General features: G+C 44.1%; 1 long non-coding RNA gene across 1 annotated transcript; it reads right to left on the bottom strand.

Moving 5' to 3' along the window:
* LOC309389423 lies at window positions 1–26,099 on the bottom strand. Its single transcript, XR_014174945.1, has 3 exons — window positions 26,005–26,099; window positions 502–672; window positions 1–112 (listed from the first exon to the last, which is right to left on the bottom strand). It is a non-coding gene; the product is annotated as an uncharacterized lncRNA (long non-coding RNA).
* Window positions 26,100–26,259: the final 160 nt, after the last annotated feature.

Here is a 26,259-nt window from a genome sequence, read left to right as displayed (position 1 = left end):
GAAGTGGATAGTTGAGGCATCTCATGAACCATGGCAGTAAGGTAGGATAGCTATTTCCACTGTCAGACCTGTCACTTATGTGTCAGACCTTTTTCCTCTGATGATGGAAGGCCTTGAAGGGCAGAATGGAGGACTCTGTTATTTTAAAATGTCAGGAAGAAAAATACAGCACCAGCTCAAGCCTAATTGCTCCTGAAATAGGATATTTGGAACACATTTCCCCCCAAACTTTTCAAAACTATGACATGCTCCTTAAAGATGCTCTCTAGTAGGAAACTTGCTGTCAGTTTTTCATTAAAGAGAAGTCAGAATACTGTAAGTAATGTCCTTTTCTGTCTTCCCTAGATCCCGGCACTCCAATTTTTCCATAGTCCCATATTAATAAAGAGCCACTATAGCAGATAGTATTCTAGTTATAGTTCACAGAATCTAGTTTCTACCTTACTTCTCAAATTCTTAAAAATTATTTACTTTCCCTTTAAAAGAAAACAGGTTTCTAACCTTTTGTGCTCCTGGGAGAAAACCATGGAGGCATTTGCTATTTCAGATATTGAGATCATTTATTATGTATCTGCTGTTTCTTAGCAGTTAGCATTTCCTTCCTTTTCAAACTTCTGTATCCTTTCAGATGTGTGGGTCTTTAAACCATAATTTACTCAGCAGTCTTCCAGTCTTAAAAAAAAAAAATGATTTTTTTTAAAAAAAACCTCCATCCTCCCATGCAAATCGCATAGATTATTAGATTTAGTCAAGAATATGGAAATAGATGATTCCTAAACTACAAATGAGCTCACTCTTTTGACTTCATGCATTCAAATCCCTTAATGCAAGACCAAGAGCCAAAACAGGCCACAAGGAGTTTTCAGCTCATGTTAAAATCACTTCCAATTTAGAATGTTCAGTTTTAAAAGACAAATATAGAAACACCCCACAGCATGGGATCTTCCTTTCCTGAGTTAGCAGCTGCCATGACATGCTCTCTGGGATCTTACTGCTGTTCTCTTTTACTTGGAGTACCAGGAAAGGATTTACAGGCAAGTGACTCTGTTTTTAAACTATTCCTGACAGCCTTACATTCTTTTCTCATCCATAAATACTTTCGATTCCCTTACTGAATTTCCAGGGAGTTCCCATTCTTGACTCCTTCAAGCCTTAGAACTTGCTTTATACTCTGGTTGCCTGCTTATCAAAATCTACGATTATTCCAAAGTTCTGGTCATAATAAGAGTTTCTGAATGAAGAGATTGGTTTCCTGTACACGCATGGGTTAATAAAGCAAGAGAATCTTGGAGGAAATAAGTTGTATTTTATTCCTCTTATCAGAACTGACTCACTGGCTGGAAATGGTTAGGAAACATTTGATACTCTAGATGATGATAATAATTCAGGCTATCAGGAAGGCATAAGATTTTTATTTTGCCCTAAAAGAGAGGGCTTAAAAATATGGGGGAAAGTTGTAATTTAAATTCTGTGGTCTTAAACAATAGTTATTACATTATAAGAGGAAGAGGTGGAACATCTTAGCTAAGATGCTGAGAACAGATTAATCCCCTTTCACTGATTCTTCCATAGATATAGGAAATTCATTTCTCTCTCTCTCCAGGCTCCCATTCTTAATTAATTAATTCTGAATTTAGTTTATTTGGGAATTTACAGAGCTCTGAATTGTAGGCTAGCCCTCAACAATAGACAATGCAGTGTTTTCCATACTGAAATAAGATTCCGTGAGTAATTCACAGGAATCCTGAAAATAAAAATGTTTATGGTTCTTTAAATATTCATTTATTCAATTTATGTAGCTGTCCATCTCAAATATATGACTCTGGGTGGCTTACAAATTAAAATAACAACAGAAAAAAAAACCTCATATACATAAAAAGCAATGAAAAAGTTAAAACAATTAAAACAGATACCAGAAACTAATACACGGGCAAATGTCAACCAAGAGCTTACAAACAATACAATCATTTCACAGGTTCCCTTCCATACTTTCATAGGATCCGCAGGCCTGATGGCACAGCTACATCTTCAGAGACTCCTGAAAGGCCAGGAAGGCCAGGGCCCATCTTAAGATTCGGAGAACTAATGGTCTGAAGGGCAGGTGTCCTGCATCTTATCAGATGAAACCCCTTGATAAAACTGACCCCTACATGTCCTTTCTACTGGATCTGATGGGAGAGGTAGATGTATCTGAGGTGGTCCCTCAAATAACATTCCCATGCCATGTAGGGCTGTATAGGTCATAACTAGTACCTTGAGTTGAATCCAAGAACAAACTGGCAACCAATGCAGCTCATGGAACAGAGGTGTATCATGTGCCCATCAATGGAGAGCTCATAATTTCCCATGTCATCACATTTTGACCCAGCTGTAGATCCTTCGAGGGCAGCTCCACACAATATACAAAATGCTTTACAATTGTATTAATAATATACCGTATCCATTCCTTTATAATAAACGCATTGAGATAAAAGTGAATAATTTGTCAAGGCTTCTGAATACAACATAGATAAGATAAAACATAAAAACCTGGAACCACATCTGTACCTCAGTAACAAGAGAACATCTTGTCTGTTAAAGCGTTCAAGTTCAACTTATGGCAGCGGTAAGAATCCTTGACAAATGGAACACTTCTCTCCAAAGCCAAAGGTATCCAGCCAAATTATTTATCACAGAGTTCAGAGACACAACCTACTTAGCTGTATCAAGTATGAGAGAGACATAATATTTATAAAAATAGCAAAAACAATGGTATTAATCATGAGAGAGTAAAATCAAGACAACCTTGAAATAAAGGCTATTACAGGTAGTCCTTGACTCTTTTGTTTAATATCTCTCCTTGATTAGTTTCCACCCATTACTTCTTGTTCTACCCTCCAAGGCACCTGAGGACAGAACGAGAAGTAATGGGTGGAAACTAATCAAGGAGAGAAGCAACTTAGAACTGAGGAGAAACTTCCTGACATTTAGAACAATTAATCAGTGGAACTCCAGAAGTTGTGAATGCCCGAACACTGGAAGTCTTTAAGAAGATGTTGGATAGCCATCTGTCTGAAACGGTATAGGGTTTCCTGCCTAGGCAGGGGGTTGGACTAGAAGACCTCCAAGGTCCCTTCCAACTCTACTATTGTATTGTATTGTATTGTATTGTATTGTATTGTATTGTATTGTATTGTATTGTATTGTATTGTATTTATTGTATTGTATTGTATCTATTCAAAGTTATGATGGTGCTGAAAAAAGTAATTTATGTCTGTCCTCGCAACAGTCATAACTTTTATGACTGTTTCAACATACTTGCAATCACATGATAAGAATTCAGGTGCTTGGCAACTGGCATGTATTTATAAAGGTTGCAGCATTCCAGGGTCCAGGGATTTCCATTTATGACCTTCCCAGGGACCTTGCAAAAACAAACTCAAGGGAAGAAATTGGATTCAAAAGATAATAAATCAGGCACAACTCATCCGACGACTGTACTGCTTAGTGATGGATTGTGATTGTAAGATGAGGTATAACTGTATATTAATAGTGCAAACTTTCAATTGCAAATAATTGTTCCTCAGATTCAGTATTTAAAAAGTATGAGGATGTGGTCTAATTTGTCAAATTATTTTCTAGCTGATCTTTTAAATTAAAAAACCTGGGACCTTTTGCATAGGAAGTTAGAGTCCTTGTATCCAGAAGACTTCTAGATACTCTGTTAGCTAGGAAATCAAACAAGATCATGAAGATGCATTGTAATAACAAGATTAAAGTTGTCTCAGGCTAGGCCAGAAGTGGTATTCAGTGGGTTCTGAACAGTTCTGGAGAACAGGTAGCAGAAATTTTGAGTAGTTCGGAGAACTGGTAAATACCACATCTGGCCCCGCCCCTATCTATTTTCTTCCTCCCGAGTCCCAGCTGATCGGGAGGGAATGGGGATTTTGCAGTAGCCTTCCCCTGGAGTGGGGAGGGAATGGACATTTTACAGTATCCTTCCCCTGCCACACCCACCAAGCCAGGCCCACCAAACCACAGAACCAGTAGTGAAAATTTTTGAATCCCACTACTGGGCTAGGCCACACTATCGGTCCAACTTTGTAATCTTCCCCATTTAGAACAGCTTGATGCTGTTCAGATATACTGAAATTCAACTCTCCTCATTGAGGATTACAAAGTCCAACATCTCTTGAAGGATACCAAGAGCAAAATCACTTATTCTGGTTGAAGTGGCTCTGCAAAGGCTCATATACTTCTATTGGTTGCTATTTTGCCTTTTAAAAATAAAGAATTTGGGGCATTTTGCATGAGAAGTTAGAACCCCTGTAGCTAAAAGACCAATAGAAAGATAAATTTCATTTGCAATTTAAAGACCATGCCAGATGAACAGGAAGTGCATGCCTCTAACTACAAGAAACTCAATAGCTGATTTTGGCATTTTCTAAATGACCCATACATTTTCAGTATGAAGTCCATTATTTCCCCCATCTTCCCCAGGTGTAATAAACATCTTTGAGAGTCCTTAACAGTGCCACAAATTCTCAGTTTATTTCTGTCCTAAATTGTTTCTAGAAATTTTTGCTGGGTTTGTAGAATGAAGCTGCTTTTGTCTGGAGTTTCTTTCTAGAGTATGTATGTATGTATGTATGTATGTATGTATGTATGTATGTATGTATGTATGTTTGTATGTTTCCATTACTTTTGCAGGAAACAAAATGCTTTCCTCTGGGATATCCCTGCACAGAATACCATGTTCAGTGGTGATTTTAGAAAAACACCAACAGTATATATAAATAAATACCTTGACAATGATTGGATGCATAGGTAAAGGTTCCCTTCACACATATGTGCTAGTCGTTCCAGACTCTAGGGCCGGGATGGCGAACCTATGGCACGTGTGCCACAGGTGGCACACAGAGCCATTTGTCAGGGCATGCGAGGCATTGCCCTGTCAGCTGGCCAGTGCGTATGCGCGTGCTGGCCAGCTGAGTTCAGCCTTTATTAAAGCCATTTTTCACCTTCCCCAGGCTCCAGAGGCTTTATAGGAGCCCGGGGAGGGCGAAAACAGCCTCCCCCCCGGAGGCCCTCCGAAGCGCAAAGTGACTTCTGGTTTGCTCGTAAGGTCATTTTTCATCCTCCAGAGCCTTCAGGGGCCTTCCGGAGGGCTTAAACCGGTCCTACAAGCAAACCAGAAGTCCGTTCCCAAACTTCTGGTTTGCCCGTAGGGTGGGTTTTTTGCATTCTGGAGGCTTCAGGGAAGCTCCTGAAGCCTCCGGAGGGCCTCCAGGGGGTGGGGGGCTGTTTTCACCCTCCCCAGGCTCCTATAAAGCCTCTGGAGCCTGGGGAGGGCGAAAAAAGCATGCAAAAAATGTGGGGAGCACCTGTAATGCGCGCATGCGGGCTGGAGGGATCCGCATTGAATTATGGGTGTGGCACACCCGCGTCCGCCCCCCCTGCCCTCCGCCCTCTTTTGGCACGCAAGCTAAAAAAGGTTCGCCATCACTGCTCTAGGGGGTAGTGCTCATCTCCATTTCAAAGCCGAAGAGCCAGTGCTGTCCGAAGATGTCTCCGTGGTCATGTGGCTGGCATGACTAAATGCCAAAGATGCACAGAACGCTGTTACCTTTCCACCAAAGGTGGTTCCGATTTTTCTACTTGCATTTTTACATGCTTTCAAACTGCTAGGTTGGCAGAAGCTGGGCCAAGTAACGGGAGCTCACTCCATTATGCGGTGCTAAGGATTCAAACCACCAAACTGCTGACCTTTCTGATCAACAAGCTCAACGCCTTAGCCACTGAGCCACCATGTCCCTAATATATATTTAATCCCTACAAATCCACATGTAGGCAATGACTTTTCTTTTGCATACTGACATTTATATTGAACTGAAACAATCATACATGCTTACAAATAGTATTTCAAAAAATGTACTGGATGTAGTATATGTCATATGCATGTACACACTGCATGCATATATTTCATATGCATGTAGTGTGGGCCACGATTAACATTTCAAAGATTTTGCTGTAGAGATTAGTAAAACCTTTCGACAGCATGCTATACCTAACTCCCAATACAGGTCAGAAGATTAAAACAGGTAGTGGGTAACAGCTGGCAATATCTCAAAATCACATGCAACAAATGGGCTGTTTAACGTACTATAATTTTGCATTCGTCTTGCAAGTAATTACCAACAATTTGACAGCTTTTAAGCAACAGTGGTGAATTTTTGGTAGTATTCAGAGAAAGGGATTTAAGATATTCAAAATATAAGAACACATGTTAATGTAAAGATGAAATCAGCATAAAGGGTGTAACAACAGATGTAGCTCTCAACATGCTAAGACAGCAATGCAAGGCTTCTGTGGGCTTGAAAGCTATATTAGGTTTTGCACCAAATGCGGAAAATCATGCTTCAAAAATGGGTGGCAACAGGAACAAAATGTTTTAGGTTTTTTTCAGTAGTGATAAGAGCTAAAGTGGGTATTTTTATGTTTCTGCAAGATTCAAACCATAATTATTGACTCTTAAAAGTGCCTAAGCCCTCCTCAAATAAAATGGTTTGCCCAATATTTGTCCCTAACAAATTTGAAGAGCTTTGGTCTGGGACTGAGAAAAAGTACAGGATTGCGTGTTTTACACAACTACACTAAATCTAAATGAAACAATCGCGTAATGACTTTGTACATTATATGAATCCAGAAACTGAGACATAACATTTTATAAGAGCTGTCAAGGGTGTTGCAATAGAATATAATGAACCTTCTATTCATTTATATTAAATTAAATAATGTAGACAGTCAGAATATATGAATCTTAAAATGACCTTAAGCTATAAAATAAAATGGACCGCTATACATCAAGATAAAATCCTAATTTTGAAATATTGCTAAATTTCATTATTTGTAAATGTATTTTCAGTTTTAGGACAGGGTCAGTTTGGAGATTTTATAGGTAAAAGATTCCCCCCTAAGTATTTCCTCATCTTGGTTTAATGTAAAGTATCAATATGGCAAGAACACAGGAACGTCTTATGATCCCTGAAGAAATAAGGATATTTTCTCCTTAGTAATAACTGTAAAATTTAACTTGGCCTCAAGTATTTTTCATCTGGCTGCTGACAAGTCTTGCACCATTAAGTCCTATAATCCAAATGTTTCATTAACCATGAATGGCTAAATAAATGTAAAGATGTAACATTCTCCGCTTTGGAGCCCAGCTTTGTTACTGTTGTAGAGGGCCTCAGCAATAAACATCCAGGTTAGATTAGGACCGTTTCTTCTCTTTTCTTACAATTCAAGAACCACCCATTTTTTGTATTAAAGTATACATAGGGATGCGGTGGCTCAATGGCTAAGAGACTGAGCTTGTCGATTAGAAAGATTGGCAGTTCAACGGTTCAAATCCCTAGCGCCGTGTAATGGAATCATTTCCCATTACTTGTCCCAGCTTCTGGCAACCTAGCTGTTTGAAAGCACGTACAAATGCAAGTAGAAAAATAGGAACCACCTTTGATGGGAAGGTAACAGTGCTACGTGTGCCTTTAGTCATTCCGTTCGGCATTTAGTTGTGCCGGCCACATGATCATGGAGACGTCTTCGGATAGCACTGGCTCTTCGGCTTTGAAATGGAGATGAGCACCCCCCCTAGAGTCGGGAATGATTAGCACATACTGTACGTTTATGTATTTACCTTTATACAGTGGTGGGATTCAAATAATTTAACAACCAGTTCCCTGCCCTAATAATTTCTTCAAACAACCAGTTCACCAAACTGCTCAGAAAGTTAATAACTGGTTTTCCCGAAGAACCAACCAGTAGTGGAAACTGGCTGAATCCAACCACTGCCTTTATACATACAGACATCATTCTTTGTACACCTCTCTTGCTTGTTAGAAGCAGAGGTCATCTATGCCTGATGCTACCCCAATATTAAGAGGGGAGGGCTGATATGATGTCTCATTACCTGTATGATCTTTTGTTTGTGGACCTATTATTGACATACAAATTCTACAGAAGTGGCAGAACAGTCATGAGACTGCCACAACAAACCTTTTATGTAACATTGTGAGTCTCTTTCTTTAAAGTACACAGCATCCCATTTAAAATATGCAGAACTCCGACAGAACTTCTGAGGACACAGGATATGGAAAACTACAGTAGAAAGCTAGGCCATTCATGAGGTACTGACTAGCTGAAGTCTCCAAATGGACTCGTATCATATTTAATTAAACAGCTTATTATGCAACCAACACATTTCCAAGCCAGCATACTGTTGCTTAGCAAAGATGCCAGCTAATAAATTTAGGTACTGCTTCTTGGATGAGCCCTCATTCGACATGGGAAGAGACACTTGGTTCAAAAAAGGCTCATTCATTCTGCCTAGCAGCCCTTGGGATCAGGAATGTGTCATCACTGGTGTGATGAAAATAGCTCTAGCCTCATAATGCCTGGAGTCAAACAGAAATAGATATACCGTAATAAAAATAAAGAAATATGAGCTGTGTTTCGATTATAGTAATTGAGGAGTCTAGGTTTATTAACTCATTTACGTCCAGATCATATAACTAGTTGTACTCTTTAATGGCAGTTCTAACATCCTGTCTGGCAAATTCAGACTCTTTATTTTATTGTAGATGGTCATAGGGAGCCCACCCCTTTCCTTCCACCGTCTGTGGCTTTAACTACATTACTCATAATCCTTCCCACCATATTTGTTTGGTCTTTACAACTGCAGGGAACTTTGACCCATGCTAAATAAACAACTATCCAGGAATAATTCTAATTCATCTGCAGGATATAAACTTGGCAAATCAGAACACCAACTCACAGCTTACTTGTTCAGTGTTTTAGACAACAGCTGTTTCTATCGGTTCAAAACTGAAAAATACTTTTGGATAGCTGCACGGAAAAGGACTAACAACTCCTAATGTAACCTCATGCAGAGTTTTGAGGAGGAAGAGGAGAATGAAGAATCTACAGTATTGTTCAGATGATAAAATAAGCCTATTTAGGAAGTTTCTGCAAGCTTGATGCAGCCACGTTACTAGAGGGAGAAGGGAGGAGGGCTACATCAATCTCAGGAAAACAATAAGGAAGACAAATTGTAGATTAATGAAAAAACGATGGATAGTAAAAATACATGAAAATGAAATTGCAAGGAAATTGTTGAACCAACAGGCCACAAAATGTGAGAAAACTTTCAGAACGATGGACAATTTCCATGGGAGAGAGGTAAACAGAAAACATGATAGCAGCATTTCAGTATTTGAGAGGCTGCCACAAAGAAGAGGGGTCCACTTACGTATTTTCCAAAGCATCAGAAGGCAGGACAAGAAACAATGGATGGAAACTAATCAATGAGAGAAGCAACCTGAATTAAGGAGAAACTTCCTAGCAGTGAGGACAATTAACCAGTGGAGCAGCTTACAGTCAGCAGTTGTGAGTGCTTCAGCACTGGAGATTTTTAGGTTTTTAAGAAGAGACTGGGCAGTCCAGTCTCGTTGGTCGCGTTGGTCGCGTTGGTCGCGTTGGTTGATGATCTCTGGAGGGCCAGAGATAGGGGTTGCTCCTCTATCCTGGTCCTATTAGATCTCTCAGCGGCTTTTGATACCATCGACCATGGTATCCTATTGCACCGGCTGGAGGGGTTGGGGCACCGTTTTATGGTGGTTCGGCTCCTACCTCTCCGGCCGGACGCAACGTGTGTTGGCAGGGGAGCAGAGATCGACCCTGAGCCCCCTCACTTGTGGGGTGCCACAGGGGTCGGTCCTCTCGCCTCTCCTGTTCAACACATATATGAAGCCACTGGGCGAGATCATCCGTGGTTTTGGGGTGGGATATCATCTGTACGCTGATGATACTCAGCTGTACATTTCCACCCCGAACCACCCCAACGAGGCCGTCGAAATGATGTCCCGGTGCCTGGAAGCCGTACGGGTCTGGATGGATGACAACAGACTCAAACTCAACCCCTCCAAGACGGAGTGGCTGTGGCTTCCGGCACCCCGGTTCAACCAGTTGCTTCCATCTCTGGCCATCGGGGGCGAGCAACTGGCCCCCATGGAGTGGGCGCGCAATTTGGGTGTCTTCCTGGATGCCCGGCTGTCCATGGATGACCATGTAACAGCCGTGGCAAGGGGGGCATTCCACCAGGTCCGCCTGGTGCGCCAATTGCGCCCCCTATTGGACCGGGATGCCTTACGCACAGTCACCCATGCGCTGGTGACGTCTCGCTTAGACTACTGCAATGCTCTCTACATGGGGCTTCCCTTGAGATGCACTCGAAGACTACAGTTGGTCCAGAATGCGGCCGCGCGGGTGATTATGGGGAGTACTAGATACTCCCATATAACACCTCTCCTGCGCGAGCTGCATTGGCTTCCTGTGGTCTATCGGGTGCGTTTCAAGGTTTTGATCACCATCTTTAAACCGCTCCATGGCACAGGACCTAGCTACCTGCGGGATCGCATCCTGCCCCATACATCCCTACGACCAATTCGCTCGCACAGAGAGGGACTTCTCCGGGTGCCGTCCACTAAACAGTGTCAGAGGGCGACACCCAGGAGTAGGGCCTTCTCTGTGATGGGCCCAGCCCTGTGGAATGACCTCCCCCTCGACATTAGGATTACCTCCGATCTCCGCTCCTTCCATACAAAACTCAAGACCCACCTTTTTCAATTATCCGGCCTGGCTCAACCATAGTTCCATCTATTCCTCCTGACAGTCTTTTTAAATTCGTAATTTTAAACTGGGGTGTTTTATTGGCTAATAATTTTATTATTATTATTTTATGCATTTAATGATTATTACCTCCTTCCTGTATGTGTATGTGTATGTGTATATGTTTATATTTATGTGCTTTTTATTGTACGCCGCCCCGAGTCCCTTGTGGAGAGGGAGCGGCTAACAAGTCGAATAAATTCAATTCAATTCAATTCAGTCACTTGTGCTTGAGCAGGGTGCTGTACTAGAAGGCCTCCAAGGTCCTTTCCAGCTCTGTTATGATTGATTGATTGGTTGATTGATTGATTGATTGAAAACAAGCTAATTGCAGATTCCTATTGACTCATGAGAACAGAGGGACAGCAAGGTTGGGAGTAGAAAAACAGTATAAGATCTAAGACGGAATGATTTATGACAGTGCATTTTTTTAAGAGGACATGCTTTGAAAGACCTGTATAAAAGGAACTCACCTTGAAATGGACAACATGTCTGAATTGGAATCTATTCCTAACCATCATTATACTGTACAGAATAATGCTTTGCTGCGTTTGGTGTAACTGTAGTTGGGTGGAATGAAGGCTAGGCTTAGGACCCCCAGCATTCCTGGGACAACAATATCTCAGGAAATGACAGAGCCCAGCTTTGCAGTGGCTTCAAAGAACTAGCCCATGATTTTAAAGACATGTTTTATGGTGCTGCTTTCAGAAGCAAAAGAAATACAAGATCTGAAATAACTGCCTTAGAACTTTTGTGATGTGCTCACTTTTCAATCCAATGGCATGCTCACAGAGAACAGTAAACAACCAAAGGAATGCAATTCAACATCCTTTGAAATGTTTTATGGACTTCTGGGGTCATATTTCTGCATCCATTCTACACAATAACGCTACCATCTGTTTCAGCCCTTGGGGTCTGCCACATGCTGTATGCCAATTTTGATGTGTGGAGTCCATTGCAATTGCTGCTAATCAATGTACAAAGCAATCTTATTGATGCTTAAAGAAATCCCCAGAGCCTAACAATTGTTCATTGCATAAATAATCTTGGTTATTGGTTGATTAGGAAGTAAAATAAACAAAAAAATATGTTGGGAAACTTTCAGGCTATCTGACATGGTCAAGCTACGATTGCTTGCATCAATATTTATTTTGGAGCATTCACATGCTTAGTTTCCATTGTGGCAACATTTTGATTTTCCACCTTCAGTGTAATTGTTTTGAAATGAATTGGCCCTTCCTTTCATAGGCATGCTTTTCCTCTAGTGAAAAGCTAGAAAAATATCTGAATAATATTCAACTCTATTGTATATATTGGACAGATTAGCTGGCTTTTGCGACAAATGTTGAAGAAGAGCAGACTGTTCTCTGTCCCTCTTTTCCAAACCTCTATGCCAGGGGTGTCCAAACTTGGGAACTTTAAGACTTGTGGACTTCAACTCCCAGAATTCCCCAGCCAGCCGCTGGGGAATTCTGGGAGTTGAAGTCCACAAGTCTTAAAGTTCCCAAGTTTGGACACCCCTGCTCTATGCAGACATCTTCTATTTTTAGGGAGGGGTTTAGTTGGTGCGCTGCATATTTATGATCTCATGACCTCTGACACATGGAGTTGGCACACAATCTTCTCTGAGTAGACTTGAAAAACTCTTCACCAGTCGTGATTCAGGAAGTCCCACTGCATATCTTTCACTCATCTTCTCCATAGGAGCATGAAAGGGCATTAGCAACAGACTCTAGGGAGGGGCAGCCTTTCATCAGACTGTGGAAATAGGTACTGTATATAAAACAGCAAGGGGTGCATTTGATCTGGCATGGCAAAGCATGTCATACTGGTGGGAATATCTTGGTTGCATGACATGACTGAGGCTGTCAAAGTTTCCAGCTCCAGGTAAACAAATTAGGTAAATTGCCTTCATTTCCTCCATAGATAAATGCTTCATTGAATGTTCATGTTCCCTACAAGCGCTCAGTGTACATCATAAGTATTGGCTCTACTCATGAGTGCCATCAAAAAACAAGGCACAGCAATGTTGTAATACTGCAAATGTTTCTGTAAAGTTGGTTGTGCAATGCTTTTAAAAAAGGCTATTGTAACACCATAATAAAATTGTTTAGCCTTTATGGTGTCATAACAATTGTTTAACATATTTTCATGTTTTATGTTTTCATATAAAACATTGTTATATAAATTAGTAAAGGAATGTTCATTTTTTACATCAGCAAAACAACAAGTGGTAAAAATAGCAGCAATACTGCCAGGCAGCAGAAAAATAACTGTGTGGTCCAGTGGTGGCTTTGAAATTTTTTTAAAACCTCTTCTGTAAGTGTGGCCTGCTTTGTGGGAGTGGCTTGCCGGCCATGTGACCGTGTGGGAGTGGCTTACCAGCCATGTGACTGTGTGGGAGTGGCTTGGCAATCATGTTACTGTGTGGGCATGGCCAACTTGTAAAATGGGGTGAAACTCACTTAACAACGCTCTTGCTTAGCAACCAAAATGTTGGATTAGAAACTCTGGCATTTGAAGCACACAAGTCTTAAAGCTGTCAAGTTACAAGACCCTTGCACCCCTAACCCTTTAGAAAAAAAAACCCCAGGGGTGTTCAAATTTGACAGCTTTAAGACTTGTGGACTTCAATTCCCAGAATTCCTCCTCTCGCTCTTCATCTTGATGATGTGCACACGGGTGGGGGGAGGGAGCTGGAACCGGTTCTAAATGGCACTGTAAATATGTGGAACCTCTTCTATAGAAGAGGTTAGAACTGGCAGGAACCCACCCCTGGTGTGGTCACTCACTTATGGGGTATCCATACATTGGCTACCTAGTGCAGTGACAAAAGGTTTATTGCCTCTTGGTTTTCAGGCAACAAAGGCATGGATATTTGGAGTAGAGGACAAACAAACCCTATCACATTCTAATATACAGAATTCCAAGTAGGAAAGTTTATATATATATATATATATATATATATATATATATATATATATATATATATATATATATATATATATATATATATATATATATATATATATATATATATATATATATATATATATATATATATATATATATATATATATATATATATATATATATATATATATATATATATATATATATATATATAAATAAATATAAATTATATATAAATTATATATAAATTATATATATATATATATATATATATATATATATATGATGTCAACAGATCTTAAGTTAAGAAGTTACGAATTAGTTATTTCTTTTCCCTAACAAAGAAGCAAATATTGGGCTAATAGTGTTGTGCTGCCCCAGCAGTATATAGCAGCAATAGCGAACCTTTTTTGGCTCGCATGCCACAAGTGGGGGGAGCGCAGGGGGGGTCATGTACAGGCGTGCCGCACCCATAATGCAATGTGCGACCCCCAGTGTGCATGTGCACACAACAGGCGCGACCCGCCCCCATTTTTACATGCTTTTTTTGCCCTCCCCAGGCTCCAGAGGCTTTATAGGAACCTGGGGAGGGCGAAAAGAGCCTACCACGCCCCCCCCCCCGAGGCCCTCCGGAGGCTTTAGGGACCGTCCGGAGGCTTCCCTAAAGCCTTTGGAGCATTTAAAACGACTCTCCGAGCAAACCGTAAGTCACTTCCGGATTGCTCGGAGGGTCGTTTTAAGCATTCCGAAGGCTTCAGGGACCATCCAGAGACTTCCCTGACACATTCGGAGCGCTCAAAATGACCCTCCAAGCAAACTGGAAGTCACCTCGCATTCCCTGACAAATGCCTCGTGTGCCCTGACAAATGCGTGCCATAGGTTCGCCATCACTGATATATAGCTAGTGTAGGAATTAAGAACTGTCTCCTTTAAGAAACTACCTCATGGGAAATGTAAGCAGAGACTGCCTTATGGGAAATGTAGTTCCATAGCATGTGATCACATCTCTGTTTCTGATTGGCCACTGGGGCATTTTGCCCACTAGCCGGTCAGTTTAAATGCTTTTGTGGAATAGTAGTGTTTGTATCTCTGCTCAGCATGGGAGTGAAATCATCATCTTTTTACACCACCTGATGGGACAGATTATGGAAAGTCAGAAGTATCTTAACACTGAACTGTAAGTTTTGCTATTAAGAATGCCTGATAATAAACTTGATCTGAATGAGAATCCTAAATGTGGCATTAACTGCATGCCCCAAGCAAGCCTACAATGCTGGAGGCAGAACAAGTGTATTAGAATAAAAGATTTACATTATTTCAGCCAAAGTGTGTTCCTGTTTGGAGGAACTATCCAGACAGAACAGTGAAATGCACTTAAATTCTTAGGAAAAATAAAGGAAGAGTGGAAATACTAAAGTCAAACTGGAGAAATTTTGCTTGATGATGAAAAAGTATAGATGACATGCAAATCTAGTTATCCAATAAAATTATAACACTATCTCCTCTGTAAATAGTTAGATAACATAACAAATGCCTTGCCCAAAGCTCACAATTGCCAATGCGCTTCATGAAATTGTTTAAGGAATCTATTTGAACATCATATTAAAATCCTTCATTATAATTCTTCCAAAATTGTGGTGACACATCTAATGATTTCAAAACAAAGCAGTGTGACAGCTGGACAAGACTAGATCATATGAGTTAAAAGAACTTTCAAATTTCTTATAATGCCAAGACAAAAAAGGTCATGATTTGAGTCACTTTTCAAATGTAGTAAAGAAGTTTTGCAGCTATGACTGTCCCTTTAATGAAAGGACCCTTAAGATTTGATACGACGTTTAGGGCGTAATATGCAGTGATGGGACTCCAAATCTTTTCCTAACCAGTTCTATGAGAAAGCGCTTTGCGTGCAGTATTCAAAGACCGTCCTCCGTATCAGTGCTGGTGAGCTGAGCTGTTTTTTTAGCTCAGCTGAGGCGCAGCTCTCAGTGTGAATTAGCTGAGATAAAAAAACAAGGGAATATAAGACAGGGAACAAAAGGAGGTGGGTGTGGGGGCAACCAAAGGTGATATTTGTTGGTTTTGCTATCTACTCAACATTTCTGCTACCAGTTCACCCGCACCAGTCCGAACTGGCTGAATACCATCTCTGGGCATATGTTCAGAAAATCTGCACATTAAATTGGAATTTAGTTTTTTCCATTCTGAGTGTGAATCAGTACAATGCACATAAATTCTACTAGATGGGATATGGGCAACAGATGTTGGCTTATAAAGATTCATTCTAAAGAAGTCACTATAAAGACTAGCATGAACATTCTCTAAGGCCAAAGTATGCCAGTGGTGACTGATACAATTCTTAACATTAGAAAGGTATACTGCAAATGATACAATTATGACAGAGGCAGATAACTTCTCTGCTTTTTTCTATCTTACTGAAACATGTTACGTTAAAGCCTTGATTGACCCAAAGCCATAATGGGCAGCAGAGATCAATTTTTATGAGGAAACACGGGACATAAAAGATTGCAACTTGAAATATAAAAGGAATAAATAGTTAAGGGTATGAATTAATAAGTAAAGTGAAAGGAAAAAAGCTTGTGTGTTTTAAGAGAGAAGAGAAGGATTTAATAGAATGAAGGAAGATTGTCTAATTTTGTAGAATTGAGGGAATTGAATACATTTAGAGGAAGTCTTAATGAATAATTAAAAGACTAAAATGGTGCATGAAATGGCATCATCTGATTTGTTCTAGGTGTATTTGAAAACGAGTATTCATAGGTTGGTGATAGTTGCATTTTATCTTTAATCAATAGTGATAATGGAAGAACTAGGAATGAATTTCAGGGGGGAAAATGTTCAACCTTCTGAATGAGTAAGATTGAGGCTAGAGGGTGGGTGGGGGACTTATTCTGCTGAGTGATTTGAAAGGGGGGGATGTGACAAATGAGTACAGAAAAAGCAATTGGGCCTTTCGGAGACTCAAAATGAATGACAATGATGACTCTTTGGTGACTAACTAATTAGAAAAGATCTGTTTCCAATATGTGATTTCAACATAAGTCTATTCATAAGTACTGTTGGATCTGGGCAACGAGAGAACAGACTGCGGACACGAAGTGACTTAACAGCTCTTTATTAGTAGTAGTAGTGATCCAGCTTGCTCTGTGGTCGGAGGGTTCCCTTTTATAGGGATCGGGTACGCCCCTCGACCAATCAGAACGATACCTGTTTCCCGCTGTAGCAGCGGACCAGAGAGGAGACTTGCCACGATATATGTTAATATCTAACACCCCTCCCCTCCTAGACGGAACGTTGCAGTTAGTAACATAGTCCTTTAGGTACGTTGGTGTTTGCCTTACTCGGGAGGAGCGTCGCAGTTCGGGTTGGTTAGAAGTAGTTGCAGGATCAGTTGCTTTCTCTGCTTTGTGTTCGGGGGGTTTCGTGTTTTCGTTGCTTGGGTGTTCCGGGGTCTGCTCGCTTACGTTGCTTGGGGTTTGCTCTGCTTCGTGCTCGGTCTCTTGTTCTGACCTGGGCTCGCAGGTGTCGTAGTTCTCTGCGTTGGGGCTCTCGAGTGGCTGACTTTGCATTGGTAGGTAGCTCTCGTCCTCGTTTCGTAGGTCTGAGTGTGCTAGGCGACCCCGAAGCTGATCGATGTGCCTTTTCCAGTTCCGCCCATCTTCTAGTTCCAACAGATACGATCGTGGACCCGTGATGCCAATGACCTTTGCCGGCATCCACAATGTCCCCCCTGCATAGTTGTGGGCGTATACTGAATCCCCTATGCTAAAACTCCGAATTTTGCTTGTAGAGTCTGGGGGAGCTGTGGCAGAGTAATTTGGGTGAAGACGGTCCAGGTGAGACCGTAGACGGCGGCCCATGAGTAGTTCAGCGGGGCTCCTACCCGTCGTTGCGCTGGGGGTAATGTGTTGGATCAATAGGTAATGGTCAATGCGTGTTTGCCAATCACCTGGACCCATCCTAGCGAGGGCCTCTTTTGCGAATCGCACCATTCTCTCCGCCTGTCCATTTGACGCCGGATGGAATGGCGCGACGAGGGCGTGCCATATTCCCTGACCTGCTAGATATGTCTCAAATTGCATGGCCGTGAACTGGGGCCCGTTATCGGAGACCAGGAGGTCGGGCAGGCCATGAGTGGCGAAAAGTCACCGTAGAATCTTAATGACTGCCTCTGCCGTGGTTGAAGTCATTAGGACTACTTCTAGCCATTTCGAGTATGCATCCACAACTATAAGGAACGTCTGACCTTGAACTGGCCCTGCGAAGTCAATGTGTATTCTCGACCAGGGTGCTTTCGGCTTTGCCATTCTGTGGCAGGCGCTTCCGGGGGTGCTGGTCTCGATTCTTGGCATGGATCGCACATGGCCACCCACTCCTCTATCTCTTTATCCATGTTTGGCCACCAAACGTAACTTCTCGCTAACGCCTTCATCCTAACGATCCCCGGATGCCCAACATGTAATGCATCTAACACATTTCTACGCAATGCATAAGGAATAACAACTCGATCCCCCCATAATAAACAACCTTGTAACACTGAGAGTTCATCCCGTTTTGACCAAAACACTTTGAATTCCGGGCCCACGTTTCCCTTCGGCCACCCCCTCCAAACCCAAGTTTGAACTTGCTTTATTAAATTGTCTTTAGAGGAGAACCTTGCAACGTCGCAGGAAGAAACCGGTCCAGAGTCCAAACAGTCAATGAGCAATACCGGTACTTCGGGAGTGGGGTCTGGCAGAAGGTCAGGTAATGGGCAACAGCTGAGTGCGTCTGCGTGTCCAAGAGTGGAGCCCGGTCGATGAATTAACTTGTAGGAGTACGCAGCCAGGAAAACAGTCCACCTGGTCATGCGCGGAGAAAGGGAGACCGGAGTGGGGTGGTTTCCCGCCAAAAGTCCCAACAGCGGTTTGTGATCTGTGATTAGTTCAAAATCGCGGCCGTAGAGGTATTCGTGGAAACGTTTTACTCCAGCTACAGCAGCTAATGCTTCCCTGTCCATCTGGCTGTAGTTCCTTTCGGCCGATGAAAGAGTCCTAGAGTAGAATGCGATGGGTGCTTCTTTTCCGTCTGGCATCCAGTGGCTAAGGACTGCGCCGACTCCAAAGGGTGATGCATCGCAGGTCAATACCAGCGGTAGGGTCTGGCTGTATTGGACTAATAGCGAGTCAGTGGTGAGCAGGCGCTTTACCCCGGCAAAAGCTGCTGCTTCGGATCGTCCCCATTTCCATGGTGTGTTCCTCTGGAGTAGACGGTGTAGTGGCTCAGCAACGGTTGCCTTCTGTCTCAGAAAAACGCTGTAGAAGTTAAGTAGTCCGAGGAAGGCCTGCAACTCGGTCTGATTTCGTGGTGTGGGGGGCGTCCTGGATCGCCTTAATTTTCTTTGAAGTGGGGTGTATTCCCTGACCATCGATTCTATAACCCAGGAATTCTACGCTAGGCACGTTAATTTGGCATTTTTCCTTTTTTAGGCGGAGACCCTTTTCTCTGATTCTGGCCAAAACAGTTCTGACTCTTTTATTTAATTGCTCCTCGTTTGCAGCGGACACCAAGATGTCGTCAAAATAAGGGACGACTCCCGGTATCCCTTGCAAAAGTCGTTCCATGACGCTCTGGAACAATCCTGGAGCGATACTCACACCGAATTGTAGTCGGTTGCATTTGAATGCTCCTCTATGCGTCACTATAGTTTGGACCTCCGCTGTGGCGCTATCTACGGGCAACTGCTGGTAAGCTTGTGCCATGTCTAATTTAGCAAATATCTTTCCTGGCCCCAACGAGTGCAATAAGTGCTGTACTACAGGCACAGGATATGCGCTTTGTTGTAGCGCGACATTAATTGTGCATTTATAGTCCGCGCAGATGCGGACTGACCCATCTGGCTTGACGGGTCACAATGGGAGTTTCCCAACGCGCGTGATCCACCGGCTCAAGGACTCCTTGCTCCACTAATTTATCTATCTCCTTATCTATTTTTGGGCGGAGTGCAAAAGGCACTCGTCTCGGCTTAAGTTGGATTGGCGCCACTTTGGGGTCTAAATTAAATGATATTGGTTTACCCACATACTTACCAAGACCGGGGCTGAACACATCCTCGAACTCCTTAAATATCTGCTCAGCGCTGCTGTTCTCCACTGCGTTTATTCCGGTGACTTCTAACCCCAAGGCTTCAAACCAGTCTAGTCCCAGAAGGTTCTGTAACGGCGCGCTGGCGATGGTCACGGGCAGCTGGGCTACGATGTCCTTGAAACGGATTTGGAATGTGCCTTGGCCCACGATGGGGACTCGGTTCCCCTGGTAGTCTCGTAGCAGGATGTCTGGAACGCGTAGTTGGCTCTTTTTGAGGCTAGGGATAGCCTGTTTCATGGATGCCCATGAAATGATCGTCAGGGACGATCCCGTGTCAACTTCCAGCTCGCAAGGTGAGCCCTCCAAGAGGACTGTGACTTTCAGCTTTTTTGGCCGCTTGGTGCGGACCTGACTTATTGTGGTGAGATACGTTCGCAACTCCTCTCTCTGGGTCAACTCTATCTCAGCACCTGTATCCTGAAAATACTCTCGTTGAGCGTCTTGATAGAACGCTCTTTCAGCTCTTTGTGTGTAATCTCTCTGGGGATATGCTCGCTCAGCTCTTTGGGAATTTTCTCTCTGGGTAAACACTTGTGGATTTCTCTCTGGGCGCCCTTTTTGATTTCGCCAAGCCCCTGGGTTGGGCTTCTGTTGGCGGTACATGGGTGGCTGCCGTGAGGCAGGGACTTCTCTCCGGCACACTCGTGCGATGTGCCCAAGTTTGTTGCAGTGCGAACAAACAACGTTCCTGAACCTACAGGTAGACCGGGGGTGATTCCCTCCGCAGCTTGCGCAGGGCGGCAAACGGAATCCGGGTCTCCCCCCAGGTTTCACGTGACTGGTCCGCATCAGGTGACTTTCCTCGAGCTCGGGATCCTCGAAATCTGGAATGGTGTCCTCGTAGTGGACTCTGGTGTGTCTTGGCGCTGGCTGTCCTGTGTTGAACCCGCGTTGAATTGTCTCCGCTGATCTGTCTGCTGCTTCTGAAGCTCTTGCCTCGTCGAGTACAAACAGGGCTTCTGCAGTAGGGGCAGAACAGGGCCTGTCCTGGAAACAGGCAGGAGCCCCCCCCACCTGGCAGACTAAGATCTATTGCCCCCCCCACCTGGCAGACTAAGATCTACTGTCCTTTTGCAAACTACCTGCCATGGCTTGTGCCCAGGTGCCCCTGATGACTATAATCTGCCCGCTTAACATCTGGTATCCTGCTGACTTCCTGCTATTTATGACTTATGGCATTTCACCTGCCGGGCTACTCCTACTACCTCTCCCCCTCCCACCCTCGCCATCTGCTATTTTATAACAACTAGCTACTACAAACTATCTGCCCTCTTCCGCCCATAATGGACCGCACCCAGGCCTCCATCTATTTATTTACCATCCATCTTCCAACCGATCACCTGGCCAACATAAGATCTTCCCACCTAGTTGTGATCGTGGACATTTCTTTCCTCCCATTAGATCCTGGCTTATTGATTTTAACATCAACAGCACCCTGACTTTGTCATAGCTTTTTACCATTACATATTCGAGGTCGGACTTGCTCCAGCTGCGGGAATCACCCCTCTCGCAGGCATGGCCCTTTGCCCCCTCCGGGGCCCACCTTGATGACGGGTTTGTGAACCCAGAGAGGTGGAGGAAGCGCAAACTTAGGGGGTTTTTAATGAAATGTTTTCTATCCTTTTTAGGGGGCTCCAGGGTGGGGGGGCGGGGGCGGGTGGGTCAGATCAGGAGCGATGTGAGAGCTGGGCCTCCAGGTGTGGTCGTGAGCAGAAGGAGCGGAAGGGAGGAGGAGGGGGAGGATATCATTCCTATACAGGGCTCTTTAATTCCAACGGTCGCAGGGAGGGGCAGATACGAGGACAGATTAAGAACTTATAGTCGGTTGGGAGACCGTGGTTGCTGGTTACACCCGGTCGCTTGTACCAATCCCCGCGGTCTAGGTGGTCAAGAGTTACAGACCCAGGGCCTGAGGCTGTTGTTATGCAATGCGAGGTCCGTTGTTAACAAGGCCCCCCTCATTCACGATCTAATTTTAGAGGGGGAGCCGGACCTCGCGGGAATAACGGAGACCTGGTTGGGCCACGAGGGAGGTCTTCCCCTCGTGGAAATGTGCCCACCAGGCTACCGAGCATTTCACCAGCCCCGGGCCCAGGGAAGGGGCGGTGGGGTGGCAGTAATTATTCGGGAGGACTTAGAGCCGAGGGAGTCTACTGCGCCACAGGCGTCCGGATGTGAATCCCTTGTTGTGAAATGGGGCCCTGGGAGACAGTTGGGCCTGCTGATAGTATACCTGGCTCCTCGCTATACATCAGCGGCCCTGCCTGAACTCCTCGAGCTGATCGCATCGGTGGCGGTTGAGACCCCCAAACTTTTGGTGATGGGGGATTTTAACCTGCCATCGATGGGAGAAGCATCAGAGGGGGTTCGGGAGTTCATGGCTTCCATGACAGCCATGGACCTGACTCAAATGATTCAGGGCCCGACACACGAGGGAGGACACACTCTGGACCTCGTTTTTGTCTCTGGCCAGTGGTTGAGTGATCTGGGAGGAGGGGACTTAACCATCACTCCCCTGTCATGGTCAGATCACTCACTCCTTCGTCTTGACTTCCCTGGTGTTACCTCCCGCTGCGGGGAGGCGGAACCGGAAAGCACTAGATGGTTCCGCCCCAGGCGCCTGATGGAACCAGATAGGTTCCAGACGGAGCTTGGGCCACCTCCTGTAACCTTGACCCGCCCCCGGGTAGAGGACCTGCTGGTCGCGTGGAATAATGCGACTTCCGGGGCCTTGAACCGGGTGGCGCCTTTGCGGCCTCTCCGGCGGCAACGATCCACCCTGGCCCCTTGGTTTACCGAGGAGCTGAGGGTGATGAAATGCCGCAAGAGACGTCTAGAGAGTCGTTGGAGATCCTCTCGTTCCGAACTTGATCGAACACAGGCACGAGCCCATTTAAGGACGTACCTTGTGGCATTGAGAGTGGCCAAACGCCAATATTGTGCCACTCTCATTGCATCCGCAGAGAACCGCCCTGCCGCCCTGTTTCGGGTGTCCCGCTCCCTCTTGTTTCAGAGGCCGCGGGAGGCCCCTCTACAGGGTAGAGCAGAGGAATTTGGGAAATATCTGCAGGATAAAATCGCTCAAATTCGGAAGGATTGGGTCCCTGTTAGTGGTCCAATGGAGACGTCCGTGGCGAGTCTTGAGGAATCGACCTGGGAGGAGTTTGACTTGGTTGCCATCGAGGATTTGGACAGAATGCGTGGACGACTGCGACCCACCACATGTTTATTGGACCCGTGCCCCTCCTGGCTTGTACTGGCATCCTGGGAGGTTACACGAGACTGGCTCCTGGACCTAGTGAACGCCTCGCTGAGCGAGGGGTCTCTCCCGGCCGCCTTGAAAGAGGCGCTGGTGAGACCCTTGCTCAAGAAGCCTTTCCTGGATCCTTTGGAGCTGGCCAATTATCGTCCTGTCTCCAACCTTCCCTTTTTGGCGAAGGTTGTAGAGAGTGTGGTGGCCTACCAGTTTCCACGGCATCTGGAGGAAAATGATTATCTAGACCCGCGCCAGTCCGGCTTCCGCCCCGGTCACAGCACGGAGACGGCCTTGGTCCAGCCCTGTGGAATGATCTCCCCCCGGATATTAGGAATACCTCTGACCTCCGCTCCTTTCGTGTAAAGCTCAAGACCCACCTTTTTCAAGTTGCTGGCCTGGCTCAACTTTGATCCAACTATATCGCTCCTGACGGGTTTTTTATTTGGGGTATTTTAATTATATTCAATTTATTTAGGGGTTTTTAAACATTGTGTTTTTACTTGTTTTTATCTATCAGTTCACCTCCTCCTTGTATATGTCGTATATATGTCTTGGTATATGTTTTGTTATATGTATGTCGATATATTTATTTCCTATGTTTTGTTGTACGCCGCCCCGAGTCCTTCGGGAGAGGGTGCGGCTAAGAAATAAATATTTATTATTATTATTATTATTATTATTATTATTATTATTATTATTATTATTATTATTATTATTATTATTATTATTATTATCTGTAGGCTTAAATTGGTTTTGGCTAACAGCCATTTTTGTAGGGAAATGTCTCTCAGCCCGCTAACGAGTCGATCCATAATCTGCTCATCCAGGTCTCTGAATCCACAATGTGTGGCTGCTTTTCGTAGAGCTGCAACGTACTGGTTGATAGATTCTCCCACCTTCTGGTTCCTCGTGTTGAATGCTTGGCGGCAAACATGGCGGGAAGGTTTTGGCGCATAATGAGTCTGTAGAGCCTGTTGCAACGCCGTCCATGATACTGCCTGTATTGGAGTAGGCGCGGTGAGGTCTCTGGCCGTGTTGAAGACTTCTTTTCCGCAGTAGCTGAGGAAGATGTTTTTCTTCCGGGCGTCGGTGATCCCCGTGTATTCGTTCGCTTTGAGAAAACACTCGAAACGAATCATGAAGGCTTCCCATTCGTCGTTCGCTGGGTCGAATGGAGCGGGGGGGGGGTGTGCATCGCCATCTTCTCTCGTTTGAATTTGCCGCGCTGTGGTGACCTGAGATGGCTGCCGGAATTTCTGCCGAATTCCTAGGCTGGATCAAATCCGGAGATTCTGGAGGTAGCGTTCTTCGTCCTATCTGTCTCTCGATCCCATCCTCGTCGCCAATGTTGGATCTGGGCAACGAGAGAACAGACTGCGGACACGAAGTGACTTAACAGCTCTTTATTAGTAGTAGTAGTGATCCAGCTTGCTCTGTGGTTGGAGGGTTCCCCTTTTATAGGGATCGGGTACGCCCCTCGACCAATCAGAACGATACCTGTTTCCCGCTGTAGCAGCGGACCAGAGAGGAGACTTGCCACGATATATGTTAATATCTAACAAGTACACATGGCAAAGGAATTAATATTATCTGAAAGAGTGATAGATTTGGTTGTTTATGAAGAAAAATTATTAGAATTAGTGAAAGATACAAGAAGAACCAGAGTTTCTGAAATGTAGGGCAGACTATTTTTGGCAAAGGTGGATTTTGGGAAAAGCTGAATATGGAACAAAAGGAAAAGAGCCAAAACTCCTGATTCCAGTCAACAGACAGAAAGGCAGCTGTTTTTGCACCTGTGTACATAGACACTGCATGCTACATCAATACGTGATGTATGTATATGCAATTTAAAAAGGTAGGAAATAGGTGCCAAGCAGCATGGAGAGAGGATTTCCAAGATGCTGAAGGACACAGCTAGGAATATCATGTATCCTGCTTTAATACCCTGCTTCCTAATCTTGCCTGCTGCTTTCAGATATGATGGATTGATACTGGAATTAATACCTAGCTACGTGACTGATAGCTGATATTTTACACAATTAATAGTTGAACCCCCATTTAAAGCCATCTAAGTTGAAAAATACTATCCTTTGTGGAGATGAATTCTGTAATTAACCGTGATGAGCTATGTGAAGCTGAGACATTAAGAAATACTCTTTATTCAGAACTGCTCACCAAATCCTTTTATTGATTGGTCCTGGATTTGGTTTTGGTTTTTTGGTTTTTTTAAATTCCATCCATTATTATATCCTGCCTTTTGTAAACAGAAGCTCAGGTTGTGTACATAATGCTTCCTCCTATTTTTCCCCCCAACTCTGTGACATGCAGTGTGCTGACAAAAAATGATGGAAACAAAGTCACCCCAGTGAGCTTCGGAGGCCGAGGATCAGAGGTGGTATTCAGCCAGTTTGGACCAGTTCACCTGAACCAGTGGCGAAAACTCTGGGGAAAACCCCCTTCCCCCACCCCAGCTCTATGCCGTCCTATGTAGGTATTTTTTGAGGCCGTGAGCATGCAAAGCACATACACGGAAGGCGCACGTGCAAAGTGCATGCGTCAAAGGTGCCTGTGTGAGCAAAGCACATGCACGGAAGGCACACGCATGAGCAAAGCACATGTGCGGAAGGCCAAACACATGTGTGGAAGGGGCGCGCGCGAAGCGGGTGGGTGCAAAGTGGGTGCGCGCATGGGGAGCAAACCAGTGGCAACAAAATGTGAAACCCACTGCTGCTGAGGATAGACTGGAGTGTGGGTTTCTTCATTCCTAGACCAACATTTTAACCATGACACTATGCAGTGTCACTTATATTTTCCACAGGATACATATTTTCATATATTCTACAGGCCTCTACCTTTGCATTACTTTGTTCCTCCTAGTGTTTGACTCCTGATATTTCTGCTGCAATGTCCCCTTTATTTCTCCCTTTATGAGAGCAGCACCCCAATACCCACCCACATACTTTGGAATGTCTTTCTTCTCTCACTTTCTTTTTTCTTTTGAGTCTCTTGGGGAAACAAGGACTTCTTGAGCCAACAAACTGAGTGCAATCGACTGCTATAAAACCTACTGTACACTCCTAGAAAGAAACAAAGAGCAACCCAGAGAAGCTGCTTGATTGTAATCTTTTCCCCAGAGAGATTTCCACACCCTGGGCAGTGACACACAGCTGTCTTTTTCTTATTCATGAGCGCTCAGAAAGCATTTTAGAAATGAAAGTGTTATATGTGTGCTAATCACA

This window comes from Natrix helvetica, assembly GCF_964273705.1.
Source record: "Natrix helvetica genome assembly, chromosome: 3".
NCBI classification, from domain to species: Eukaryota; Metazoa; Chordata; class Lepidosauria; order Squamata; family Natricidae; genus Natrix; species Natrix helvetica.
Note: the sequence above shows the minus strand (reverse complement) of the source record. Positions and strands in the feature narration are given on the sequence as shown.